This window comes from Euprymna scolopes, chromosome 20 (assembly GCF_053919585.1).
Source record: "Euprymna scolopes isolate OS-2025 chromosome 20, ASM5391958v1, whole genome shotgun sequence".
NCBI lineage: Eukaryota > Metazoa > Mollusca > Cephalopoda > Sepiida > Sepiolidae > Euprymna > Euprymna scolopes.
The window spans coordinates 23567138-23581541 of record NC_136501.1 but is presented as its reverse complement, the minus strand read 5'-3'; the positions used below and the strand labels follow the sequence as shown (position 1 = coordinate 23581541).

At 27.4% G+C, this 14404-nt stretch overlaps 1 protein-coding gene across 2 annotated transcripts in view; it reads right to left on the bottom strand.

Annotated features, from left to right (window-relative positions):
• Window positions 1-14404, bottom strand: part of LOC145241368 (testis-expressed protein 47-like) — a 381126-nt gene that overhangs the window by 289924 nt on the left and 76798 nt on the right. The window lies entirely within an intron of this gene.

Here is a 14404-nt window from a genome sequence, read left to right as displayed (position 1 = left end):
TAATTTTTATTTTAAATTAAAAATCTTTTTCATAATTTAAAATGGCAAATAATTTAAACAGCTTTTTAACAATATTTATTTAAAATAAAAATTTTTTCATGATTTAAAATGGAAAATAATTTAAACAGCTTTTAAACAATTTTTATTTTCAATTAAAAATCTTTTTCATAATTTTAAATGGCAAATAATTTAAACCGCTTTTAAACATTTTTTATTTTAAATTAAAAATCTTTTTCATAATTTAAAATGACAAATAATTTAAACAGCTTTTAAACAATTTTTATTTTAAATGAAACATCATTTTTATGATTTAAAATGGCAAATAATTTAAATAGCTTTTAAACAATTTTTATTTTAAATTAAAAATCTTGTTCATAATTTCAAATGACAAATAATGTAAACAGCTTTTAAACAATTTTTATTTTAAATGAAACATCATTTTCATGATTTAAAATGCCAAATAATTTAAATAGCTTTTAAACAATTTTTATTTTAAATTAAAAATCTTGTTCATAATTTAAAATGACAAATAATTTAAACAGCTTTTAAACAATTTTTATTTTAAATGAAACATCATTTTCATGATTTAAAATGGCAAATAATTAAACTAGCTTTTAAACAATTTTTATTTTAAATTAAAAAATCTTTTTCATAATTTAAAATGGCAAATAATTTAAACAGCTTTTAAACAATTTTTATTTTAAATGAAACATCATTTTCATGATTTAAAATGGCAAATAATTTAAATAGCTTTTAAACAATTTTTATTTTAAATTAAAAATCTTTTTCATAATTTAAAATGGCAAATAATTTAAACAGCTTTTAAACAATTGTTATTTTAAATGAAACGTCATTTTCATGATTTAAAATGGCAAATAATTAAAATAGCTTTTAAACAATTTTTATTTTAAATTAAAAATCTTTTTCATAATTTAAAATGACAAATAATTTAAACAGCTTTTAAACAATTTTTATTTTAAATGAAACATCATTTTCATGATTTAAAATGGCAAATAATTTAAATAGCTTTTAAACAATTTTTTTTTTAAATTAAAAATCTTGTTCATAATTTAAAATGACAAATAATTTAAACAGCTTTTAAACAATTTTTATTTTAAATGAAACATCATTTTTATGATTTAAAATGGCAAATAATTTAAACAGCTTTTAAACAATTTTTATTTTGAATTAAAAATCATTATTATAATTTAAAACGACAAATAATTTAAACAGCTTTTAAACAATTTTATTTTAAATTAAAAATCATTTTTATAATTTTAAATGGCAAATAATTTAAACAGCTTTTAAACAATTTTTAATTAAAATTAAAAATTATTTTCATAATTTAAAATATAAAATAATTTAAACACCTTTTAAACAATTTTTATTTTAAATTTAAAATTTTTTTCATAATTTAAAATGGCACATAATTTAAACAGCTGTTAAACAATTTTTATTTTAAATGAAACATCATTTTTATGATTTAAAATGGCAAATAATTTAAATAGCTTTTAAACAATTTTTATTTTAAATTAAAAATCTTGTTCATAATTTTAAATGGCAAATAATGTAAACAGCTTTTAAACAATTTTTATTTTAAATTAAAAATCTTTTTCATAATTCAAAATGGCAAATAATTCAAACAGCTTTTTAACAATTTCTATTTTAAATTAAAAATCTTGTTCATAATTTAAAATGGCAAATAATTTAAACAGCTTTTTAACAATATTTATTTAAAATAAAAATATTTTTCATGATTTAAAATGAAAAATAATTTAAACAGCTTTTAAACAATTTTTATTTTCAATTAAAAATCTTTTTCATAATTTTAAATGGCAAATAATTTAAACCGCTTTTAAACATTTTTTATTTTAAATTAAAAATCTTTTTCATAATTTAAAATGACAAATAATTTAAACAGCTTTTAAACAATTTTTATTTTAAATGAAACATAATTTTTATGATTTAAAATGGCAAATAATTTAAATAGCTTTTAAACAATTTTTATTTTAAATTAAAAATCTTTTTCATAATTTAAAATGGCAAATAATTTAAACAGCTTTTAAACAATTGTTATTTTAAATGAAACGTCATTTTCATGATTTAAAATGGCAAATAATTAAAATAGCTTTTAAACAATTTTTATTTTAAATTAAAAATCTTTTTCATAATTTAAAATGACAAATAATTTAAACAGCTTTTAAACAATTTTTATTTTAAATGAAACATCATTTTCATGATTTAAAATGGCAAATAATTTAAATAGCTTTTAAACAATTTTTTTTTTAAATTAAAAATCTTGTTCATAATTTAAAATGACAAATAATTTAAACAGCTTTTAAACAATTTTTATTTTAAATGAAACATCATTTTTATGATTTAAAATGGCAAATAATTTAAACAGCTTTTAAACAATTTTTATTTTGAATTAAAAATCATTATTATAATTTAAAACGACAAATAATTTAAACAGCTTTTAAACAATTTTATTTTAAATTAAAAATCATTTTTATAATTTTAAATGGCAAATAATTTAAACAGCTTTTAAACAATTTTTAATTAAAATTAAAAATTATTTTCATAATTTAAAATATAAAATAATTTAAACACCTTTTAAACAATTTTTATTTTAAATTTAAAATTTTTTTCATAATTTAAAATGGCACATAATTTAAACAGCTGTTAAACAATTTTTATTTTAAATGAAACATCATTTTTATGATTTAAAATGGCAAATAATTTAAATAGCTTTTAAACAATTTTTATTTTAAATTAAAAATCTTGTTCATAATTTTAAATGGCAAATAATGTAAACAGCTTTTAAACAATTTTTATTTTAAATTAAAAATCTTTTTCATAATTCAAAATGGCAAATAATTCAAACAGCTTTTAAACAATTTCTATTTTAAATTAAAAATCTTTTTCATAATTTTAAATGGCAAATAATGTAAACAGCTTTTAAACAATTTTTATTTTAAATTAAAAATCTTTTTCATAATTAAAAATGGCAAATAATTTAAACAGCTTTTTAACAATATTTATTTAAAATAAAAATATTTTTCATGATTTAAAATGGAAAATAATTTAAACAGCTTTTAAACAATTTTTATTTTAAATTAAAAATCTTTTTCATAATTTTAAATGGCAAATAATTTAAACCGCTTTTAAACATTTTTTATTTTAAATTAAAAATCTTTTTCATAATTTTAAATGGCAAATAATTTAAACCGCTTTTAAACATTTTTTATTTTAAATTAAAAATCTTTTTCATAATTTAAAATGGCAAATAATTTAAACAGCTTTTAAACAATTTTTATTTTAAATTAAAAATCTTTTTCATAATTTAAAATGGCAAATAATTTAAACAGCTTTTTAACAATATTTATTTTAAATAAAAATATTTTTCATGATTTAAAATGGAAAATAATTTAAACAGCTTTTAAACAATTTTTATTTTCAATTAAAAATCTTTTTCATAATTTTAAATGGCAAATAATTTAAACCGCTTTTAAACATTTTTTATTTTAAATTAAAAATCTTTTTCATAATTTAAAATGACAAATAATTTAAACAGCTTTTAAACAATTTTTATTTTAAATGAAACATCATTTTTATGATTTAAAATGGCAAATAATTTAAATAGCTTTTAAACAATTTTTATTTTAAATTAAAAATCTTGTTCATAATTTAAAATGACAAATAATGTAAACAGCTTTTAAACAATTTTTATTTTAAATGAAACATCATTTTCATGATTTAAAATGGCAAATAATTTAAATAGCTTTTAAACAATTTTTATTTTAAATTAAAAATCTTGTTCATAATTTAAAATGACAAATAATTTAAACAGCTTTTAAACAATTTTTATTTTAAATGAAACATCATTTTCATGATTTAAAATGGCAAATAATTAAACTAGCTTTTAAACAATTTTTATTTTAAATTAAAAATCTTTTTCCTAATTTAAAATGGCAAATAATTTAAACAGCTTTTAAACAATTTTTATTTTAAATGAAACATCATTTTCATGATTTAAAATGGCAAATAATTTAAATAGCTTTTAAACAATTTTTATTTTAAATTAAAAATCTTTTTCATAATTTAAAATGGCAAATAATTTAAACAGCTTTTAAACAATTGTTATTTTAAATGAAACGTCATTTTCATGATTTAAAATGGCAAATAATTAAAATAGCTTTTAAACAATTTTTATTTTAAATTAAAAATCTTTTTCACAATTTTAAATGACAAATAATTTAAACAGCTTTTAAACAATTTTTATTTTAAATGAAACATCATTTTCATGATTTAAAATGGCAAATAATTTAAATAGCTTTTAAACAATTTTTATTTTAAATTAAAAATCTTGTTCATAATTTAAAATGACAAATAATTTAAACAGCTTTTAAACAATTTTTATTTTAAATGAAACATCATTTTTATGATTTAAAATGGCAAATAATTTAAACAGCTTTTAAACAATTTTTATTTTGAATTAAAAATCATTATTATAATTTAAAACGACAAATAATTTAAACAGCTTTTAAACAATTTTATTTTAAATTAAAAATCATTTTCATAATTTTAAATGGCAAATAATTTAAACAGCTTTTAAACAATTTTTAATTAAAATTAAAAATTATTTTCATAATTTAAAATATAAAATAATTTAAACACCTTTTAAACAATTTTTATTTTAAATTTAAAATTTTTTTCATAATTTAAAATGGCACATAATTTAAACAGCTTTTAAACAATTTTCATTTTAAATTAAAATTTTTTTAATAATTTAAAATGGCAAATAATTTAAAAAACCTTTAATTTTTAATTTAAAATGAAAACATGTTTTTTACACTTATTCAACATAAGTAAAAATAAAAGTTGTTTAAATTATTTTCGTTTGGATTTCTTTTTACACATAGAAATATTAATAACAGTTTTTTAATTTGGCATTTTCTCATTGCTATATGCGAACGATTGATTTTAGTAGTCGCAGCATTTTGGAAAAGAAATAAAGACATTTATTTTTGTACAAGTTGTTTCGCATCTGTTTTTGGCCGGAGAGCGTTGAGGAACGCATCATATGTATGTATGTATGTATGTATGTATGTATGTATGTATGTATGTATGTATGTATATATATATATATATATATATATATATATATATATATATATATATATATATATATATATATATATAACTTGAGTGCCATCAGCTATAATCGAAACCGAAACCAAAACTTATGAAGAATTCTTGATAAAATTATTCATAAAAATAGATGACTTCAATGCCATCAGCTATAACCGAAACCAAAACTTATGAGGAATTCTTGTTAAAGTTATTTATTACAAAAAAATGGGAGGTCATAATTAGAGCTAGGATAACAGCATATTCTTTTTACTGTTCTGACTCTTGCGTTGATATCTTTAATACTTTTATATAGAGTGATGTGGTTCTCGATTGATTAACTGGTTCTGTGTCGGATATATACTCGAGAGTCAAAACAATGAAAAGAATATTCTGTTGTCATAGCCCTAGTCATAACAATTAAACGACAGTCACTCGGAAGAAAAAAGATGTAAGCGTGACAAAATAACACTACGCGATCGTATTAATACATAGAAGATACGCAACATTTTTAATGCATGAACAGACTTATTGTCTCATTTTCAGAGATTTTAATATTCAATTTCGCTCAATTTTTTTCTGATCGTATTTCGAGAAAGGCATCAGAGTTCTTGACTACTTAGTCATATATTCTCCAGATTCAGAATCACTGGGAACAGAATTTTAGAAGAGACATTTTCCCTATTTACCGATACAGTAATATCAAGATTAAAAGAATAACAGAATAGCAGTTAACCGATAATTTTCAAACGTAAACAGATTTGCAACGTGTCAATTGCGATAGTTCTAATAGTAAAGCCTCCTATTTTTAACCCAAAGCGTTGAAGAGCTACGAAGATGGGAGTGATACCCTTAACGAAGAGAGCATACTACTCCCGTGAAGTAAACAAAGGGTTCTGTTCCAAATTCCGTCCAAATTCCCGAGTTTGACAGAAACATTCCCGAGTTGGACAAGATACAGCTGAAGAAGGTCGGAGGTTACATCGACCGAAGCGTTGTGAAAATAAGACTCAAGATGATAACAGTAGTCCAGAGAATCCAAATAATTCTGATCTTCTGTAACACACACACGAACCTACAGCTATATTCCAAATTTCATGATGTTGACCATCTTACAATTTATTCCTTTAATTCAGTGGGCATTTGCACTTATTGACAGCAATTGTTATAAATTGTAGTTTCATTTAATGCCTCAACCATCAAATTTTAGCCCAGCTACAATTATAATTTGATAGTTTCTCCTCGTCCTCTGATGAGAAGAATAGCAAAAATAGCATTCTTTGAAACTCCGCAGAATAAGAACTTGGAAAATTGTTTTCGGGGGCATTCTGTCGAATGATAAATTTTAATGTAAATTTTAACTTGAAGTTTTAATTTTTCTCTTTTTCGCGTTTAGACAATGTTTAAACATTGTAATTTCGCATACCCATCTCAGCAGCAGTGAAAAAGCGTAACGATTAGAAGCGGTAACTTTCGCCTAGACGGTCGGGTTTCAATCCTGTTAGTTGCTGGTCTAGCCACACTGATGAGCTGTGATACAGCGAAACAGTACGGTGTGTGGATGGCTATATATATATATATATATATATATATATATATATATATATATAAGGGGGTATGTATCCATATTACTTTAATACATCCCAGACAAGCATATTGCCACTAAGATGTAAATCCTCCCTTTTAGGTTTCTTATTTCCTGCCAAATTAAATCGTAGCCGTCTCTGTATAGCTTACTTGCAATAGATTATATTTCCATGCATCAAAATATCCATTTATTTCTTTTTGAAGAAAAAGGAAAAACTTAAGTACAAGAACTGTTCGCTTTATTTTTCATATTTAACAAAACTTTGTCGATATAAATACTGGAGAATTATAAAACAAAACACGTAATTGTTTTTATACATTGTAACATAAACAGTAATATCTTATTCTAGTTTCTATCAAAACAACTTAATTTGTTTATTTTTGTGTGCGTGTAAACTTCATGTTGCCAACATTGTGTCGCAGGTGTTCAAAAAGTATCAATTACAAATAACTTAATTTTCGAGTATAACTCTTTCAAAATCGATAATTACAGGAAATCTGACCAACTCCTTTTATACAGAGTGATGCAAATGTAATGTCGTTCTTTTTTGGCTATGATCATAGCGTAGTATCTGTGTTATGTTGTGGCGGGCAATGTTAAAGGTCTGACCGATTATTAATATTGTTGATTTGCTAACTGTTATGTAGAAAAGGTTATGCAGTGAGAATATTTTGAAAGAAAGGAATGTTTAGCTAAAATATTTATGTTAAAATCTAACGGAGTAATTTTAACTTAGATTTAGGAATGTTATCAATAAAATATTACAGAGATATTTATGTAATAAAATAGATTTAGGAATTCAATGTTTTAAAGACAATAGACAATGGAATTGGCCTGATGACAAAGAAAGAGTAAGTTTTGATATTGTTGTGTCTGCACAAATAATTAACAAGAACACGGAAAGTAAAGGTATACAATAATATATTAGGAAGAAAAGTTATATACATATTTACATGTCTTCAGATATACTTCAGCTGGAGATATTCTGGCAGGTGGCGTGTTGCATGTCTTATTGGAGGCAACATAGGCGTCTTGCCTATTTGGCGGTCGGTTGCCGAACTCCCCCGGTATTGGTGATTGATACCTCTATATATCTCACTCACCCGCCTATGTTAATTAGTGGGCGTCTCCACAACAGATATAAGTAAGGGTCAGAGAGAGCACGAGGAAGCTGTCCATGGGAGGAAGTTGTACTGAGCTACTACGAGACGAAGTAAAGACTAAAGAAAGAGAAAACGTTGTAAATCTCTGAGGGAAACACCCAACTGTTAAGATGATAATAGACGAGGGAAAACAAAAAGAAGTCCTGTTGTAACTGCTTCACGGTGAAATGTTTTCTCTCAGTGTCCAAAAGATGAAGGGAGCCACAACCTAAGGTTAGTAGTCCGTTATCAAACGGCAATTTTGTGCTGATGTGTCATGTTTGTTGAACCCGTCCCGAATTCGTGACTGTTATCTTGTCCATGTTACGTGAACTCTGAATATGTGTAAACACGCACACATATAGACACAACGAACACTTCCAACCACTAGACAATGCGATCATCGGTTTCATACACACATATATTTATATGGAGTATAAACTAACATAATAATAATTAAAAAAAACACACACACATTTAACTACACATAGGTTTAAAATAGGTCAAATCACTAGATATCTACGCTTCCCACTAAAAATAAAAAAACACAAAGGAAGGGGTGAATCCAAGGTCAACTGGGCCTTTGTCTTGTAAGTGGCTGCCCATTGGCTGATTAGGAAGGGAGCAATGGAAACTAGGAATCTGATTGGCTAACTGAAAACTCAATAGAATATGTGTATATAAAAACGTGAGACAACCACAACTCTTCACATAAGCCTGATGAATCCTAGCATGGATGAAACGCGGAATATTCTGTGTAGCTTAATTGCCATATATATATTTTATAACTTACTATATATATATATATATATATATATATATAGAGAGAGAGAGAGAGAGAGAGAGAAACTCGTTATATACAACTCCACAATACAACATAAAGAATTTGTTTCCGATCTTGATATAGGACTTTATCTTCAATTGCATCCCTGGAAAAAGGGGCAGACCGCAGATATATTAGGTTGCTCAGAAAGTAAATGCTGATGGCTTAAATATTCAGATTACCCACTTCAATTAATTTCTGATGATTCGACACTCTTGAAATACTTACACGAAGTGCATTAGACATTTTACTGACACTTTGAAATGAGTTTTATTCAACAATTGTTTTCAAACATTCATTGTCATTCATCGTCTACTTTCTTCAATTTCAAAGCTCTCATTACCACGATGGAATTTCATGTTAAGTGAACTCTGTCTGAATATGTGTAAACATGCACATGCACACCCGCAACGAACACTTATAACCACTAGACGATACGAGCATCGGTTTTATATGCACGTATATTTATACAGACTAGACGTGTATGGACTTACGTGTATATACACTCGTTAATATACAACCCCACAATCTAATGCAAATACATTACTACATAATATAAAACTCATCCTCCATCCTTTACTCTATAATAAATGGCAATGTGTATTTATATACGAACTAAAAATATATCCTCCTTTCGGTCACATATTTTTTCTAGTCGACGAGAATAATATTATGAGGAACGAAGATATAATACACTGATCCCCAAAAGAGGAGGTAATAACTTAGAGGATGGCATTATGACAATGAAACTCTACCCTTCCTAAAAAGTATAAGGGAGATAACACCTATGAGGATTCCACTATAAAGGAGGAGCTAATGCCTGGGAGTATGGTCTCATGACAAAAGAACAGTTAATGCATTATCCTCTTCCCTAAAGGAGGATGTAATACCCGGGAGGATTACTCCCACCTTCATAAAAATTGTGGAGGTAATATTGGATATGGGGCCGGGGCGACGTTGATGAAAGCAGAGATGCACACACGCATATTCCAGGTGGATTTTTATCTACATTATTGTGTCCCATAATATGATCGGAATTGTAATTATCACTGAAAACAGAGAAATATTTACATTCCATGTCGTGAGGTTATGAATTGTACAACGAAAAATAAAAAAGAAAAATGTAACATATTTAATATTATATTTCAGAAATGTGCATTGATGTCTATATAAGACAGTTGGTATAAACAACAGAGTAAGAAGAGAGAGAGAAGACTGACAACCGTCCAGCGTGATTGACATTTTCCCGTCGCTATCGCCACACACAAACCAACTCCTACAATTAAACGTCTCTCTCTCTCTCTCTCTCTCTCTCTCTCTCTCTCTCTCTCTCTCTCTCTCTCTCTCTCTTTGTCGATGGACAAAAGTTTAATTGTAAATAAAATGTATTTATATATTTATAAAATTAGGAATATATGTGTGAGGACACTTCTCAACCTATACACTAAAGTAATTTTTATCTACACACTTGAAATTTGGTATATAGAATATTCAGACACGTGGCAAGCTTTTTAATCCGTTTTCAACAGGTAGGGATCAAAATTGAAAAATTGGTATATGGGGGGGGGGGGTCATCAGATTTTATCTTTTATCTATTTGCTGTTTCACGAATGCGCATGTGTGAATAGTTTTTTTTTTTTTTTTACACAGTGATCACCACTTATCAAGGCCTGGAAGCCACTCAGGGATAAGGGTTATTGCAAGTACATTACGTTAGTGAGGAGATTTGCTGAAATGTTTACTTAAGGGGGCGGTTCATTAGGAATTTGTTAACATTGGGCTTGAAGACAACCAAGTTGTAGTCCGGAGGGAAGCAGGCAGACGGAACAGAGTTCCACAGGCGTGCAGTTCTAAGAAAGAAGCTTTGTTCATGGAATCTGCGTTTTGATTTAGGCACAGATATAGAGTGGGGGAAATTTGTCACAGTGGATTCAGCTAGACGGGTGTCTATATTTATATATATATATTTATATATATATATATTTATATATATATATATTATTATATATATTTATATAGTTCATATTATAGATTATCTATGTAAGTATAAATAGTTCGAAAACACCTTTTGATGGTCGTGTCATGCTGGTTTAATAGTTATCGTACGTGACTAAGTGTCTTTAGGTTTTGGTTTCGATCTCAGCTCGAGTATTATTTCATTTTTTTTACGTACAAGAAATGAACGGTTTAGAAAAAGAAACATAATACTCGCATGCACATGTCTCAGTTTTTGTATTAATTAAAAATATAATATTTAGGCATATTTTAGTACCGGGCAACGTCAGGCGGCCTGTTAGTATGTTGATAAATTCGTCTTTATGTTGATATTGGGAACAACGACAAAAGAATTGTCCAATGTATACATGATTTTGAAAAGTTAAAGTTATATATATATATATATATATATATATATATATATAGGGTGTCCATAAAGTCCGTGTGCAATTTTAAAATGAATTGTTCCAAAATCGAATTCTTTTTACATGTTATTTCTATTGCAATCACAAATAAAATTATAAATATTTTAAGGCGCACACGGACTTTATGGACACCCTGTATATATATATATATATATATATATATATATATATATATATATATATATATATATATATATATATTCCACAACGCAACAGTAATTCCTGGGAAGATTATCTCATGACAGCAAAAGCAACACCACGCTAACGAAAAGATTAAAATAATAGATTAAGCCAGATTTTTTTCTTCGTTAAAAAAACATCTTGTCCTAAAAACATTATTTTTTTATAATTCATTGGTCTTATGGCTAAGATCGAAGTGTCATATCTGTTCTCGGCCTACTAATGATATCAGGCTTTGCATTATCGACGAAATTATTGTGGATACTATAATAAAATATGAGAATGCAAATTAAAAATGTGTATTACAGAATATTAATTAATCAGAAGTTGTTTATAAAATAAATATGCAAATTTAAAAAATCCCAAAACTAATTGTTGGTTCATATTATTTGGATTATATGGACTACCCATCTCATTTAACATCTAACCCTAACCCATCTCATTTTGAGTGTTATTTGCATAACGTTTCGGTCAATGTAACTTTTTTCAGGTTAGGGTTAGGGTTAGTATCTTGTCAAACTCGGGAATCTGCACGGAATTTCGAATGAAAACCTTTATTTAAGTCATGGGGGTCGTAAGCTCCCGTTTCGTCAGCCTTTACCGAGTAGATTCCTAAGTAATTCGCAATTATATTTTGAGTATTTCCCGCGCTGGAGATTGAACCTTCAACCAACACCTGCGTAGGTAAAGCACTTAGTAAAGTTCAGTTGTAAATTACACTCTTCTGGCGGTTGAAGATTTAATCCTCAATGCGCGTAACGTTCAAAACACAATTGCAAATTCCTTAAGATGTTTACCTGATCCTAGCTGACGGAACAAGAACATGCTTCCTCTGCAAATTAAATACAGGGTTTTGTTTGATCGAAATGCTGTGAAAATAATACGCAAAATAAGACCAGTAGTCTGAAAACTTTAAACAATACGAATTATCAATCCTTATCTAAAAAATTCACAAACCTAGTTGGTGATGTTTGCAGATTACTATATATACGGTATTTCAAAGCCTTATGTTATATCATAGCATTGTACCTAAACCTAAATGTAGATCCCATGAACAAAGCTTCTTTCTAAGAACTGCAAACCTGTGGAATTCTCTTCCGTGTACCTGCTTTCCAGCGTGTACCGTCTTCAAGTTCAATGTAAACAAGTTCTTGATGAGCCGTTCCCCTTAAGTAATCCAATTTACCAAATTCACACTTCTAACGATTACTATGATATTGTTCTTTTGACCACTGTACGCTCTTTAACCCTTATCCTCGAGTGACCTCTGGGCCTTGATAAGTGGTGATTTCTTTGTAAAAAAAATGTTTTTATGTTAATATAGTTAAAATAGGTGGGAAAAAAACTTCTACGTTTATTTATTAAGATATATCTCCAAAGTCACACAATCAACATTCGCCCATGCATAGAGTATTGTTGCCACATCTGGGTTGTTGCATCTACCACTAGTCTCTCACTCTTAGACAAGGATCCAAAAAAGTGTCTCCAATTGATTAGATCCCGCACTAGCAGCCAAGCTCTAACCCCTGTCCCATCGCCGAAATGTGGCATCCCTGTAAATACCCTCAACTAACCTGATTAGTAACAAAATATCACTCTTTCATTCTAGAATTTTCTAGCTGCCAGAAAATCTGCTGCTCTAATAGTTTATTCCCTTGAACTGCTAGAATTTGAAATTCCCTTCTGGTCTACTACTTCTCTGACTGTACTGACGTGCAGAAATTTAAATGTAATGTGAACAGACATCTCGCTGCTAAACTTCCTACATAGTGTCCCTGTAGACATGAGCCAAAATAGTAGCTCCTTACATTACAATTAGCAATATGGGGTGAAAAAGAGAAAACAACTCATCTCTGCCCAATCCCACAAAATCGGCGAATAAAAAAGGGAGAATGCAAAGATCTTTCCGTAATCAGACTTTTTTGTTTTTGTTTTTATATCGATATTTTTCTTTTTCTTTTTGTCTTTTTTAACGTTCCTGTTTAAGGCGTTTTTTTTTTAAATATTTTTCCTTATTTTTTACAATGTTCATTGTTTGCTTTTTGGGGTTTTTTTTTACCATTTTACTTTTATAGCCTACAAGACCACTGCAAAACTGGTATTTTCTTATTGTAGCTTCTGTCCAAACAGTTTAATTTATTTATTTGTCTATTATTTTTGTTTTAAGGTGGCAACGTGTGAAGCAGATGTTCAAAAAGCATCAATAAATAAAAGTATGCGGGTACAGATAACTTCATTTTGATTCTAACTCTTTGCGTAAGGTTACACAACACCCAGGGTGTGCCAGCAGCCATCTGATTGCACCAGATGATTACGACACTCTTCAGCACATCCAGCTACACTTTGGTGTTGACTTTCAAGCCGACTTCAAAGATGTGAGGTGGCATGATGTGGCCCTCATTTGAAACCACATCAAAGACCGTAACTGTGGCCGGAAACTTTGTTTTCATCATCCAGAGCACGTCCCTGTTATTCGTGGCAATCCAACGATGCAGTTTGAGGGTGTTGGCAATGGCCCTGTTGTCATAACTTGGATCAGTAGAGAGCATGAGTTGTACCTCGGTGCATCTCCGATCTCGGGTGACAATTTATCGTTCCACCCTGTACTTATAAAATCGTCTTGTACTCCGGAAGATGAAAATCTGTAGGTGTTAAATCCGGTGAACATGGCGGTTGTCGGAAAAAATTCAAATTCTAATAATCTTACTTTCTTAGTATTCCTGGTTAGACAGCTGACAGAAAAATTGCGTTTTATCTTAAAGTGAAAGTTATTTCTTTTTTTCATGCTTGTGCACGTTCAAAATTAAAAAATTCCAGGTGCTTTTTCTCAGATTCCACCTTTAGTTCTCTCCTGATTGGTTAACTCATAATTCATTGAAGTGACAGATAAAAAATGCAAGTGGCTTGCGAACAGCCTATAAAAAAGCATGTGCCTCACGAACAGCATATCAAAAAGAATGCAAGTGCCTTCCTAATACCTTATAAAATCGCAATTGTCTTGTGAACAGCCTCTAAAAAGAACGCAAGTGCTTGCGAAGAATCTATAAAAAGGCAAGTGTCTTTCGAACAGACTATAAAATGCAAATGTCTTGCGTACAGACTATTAAAATGCAAATATTTT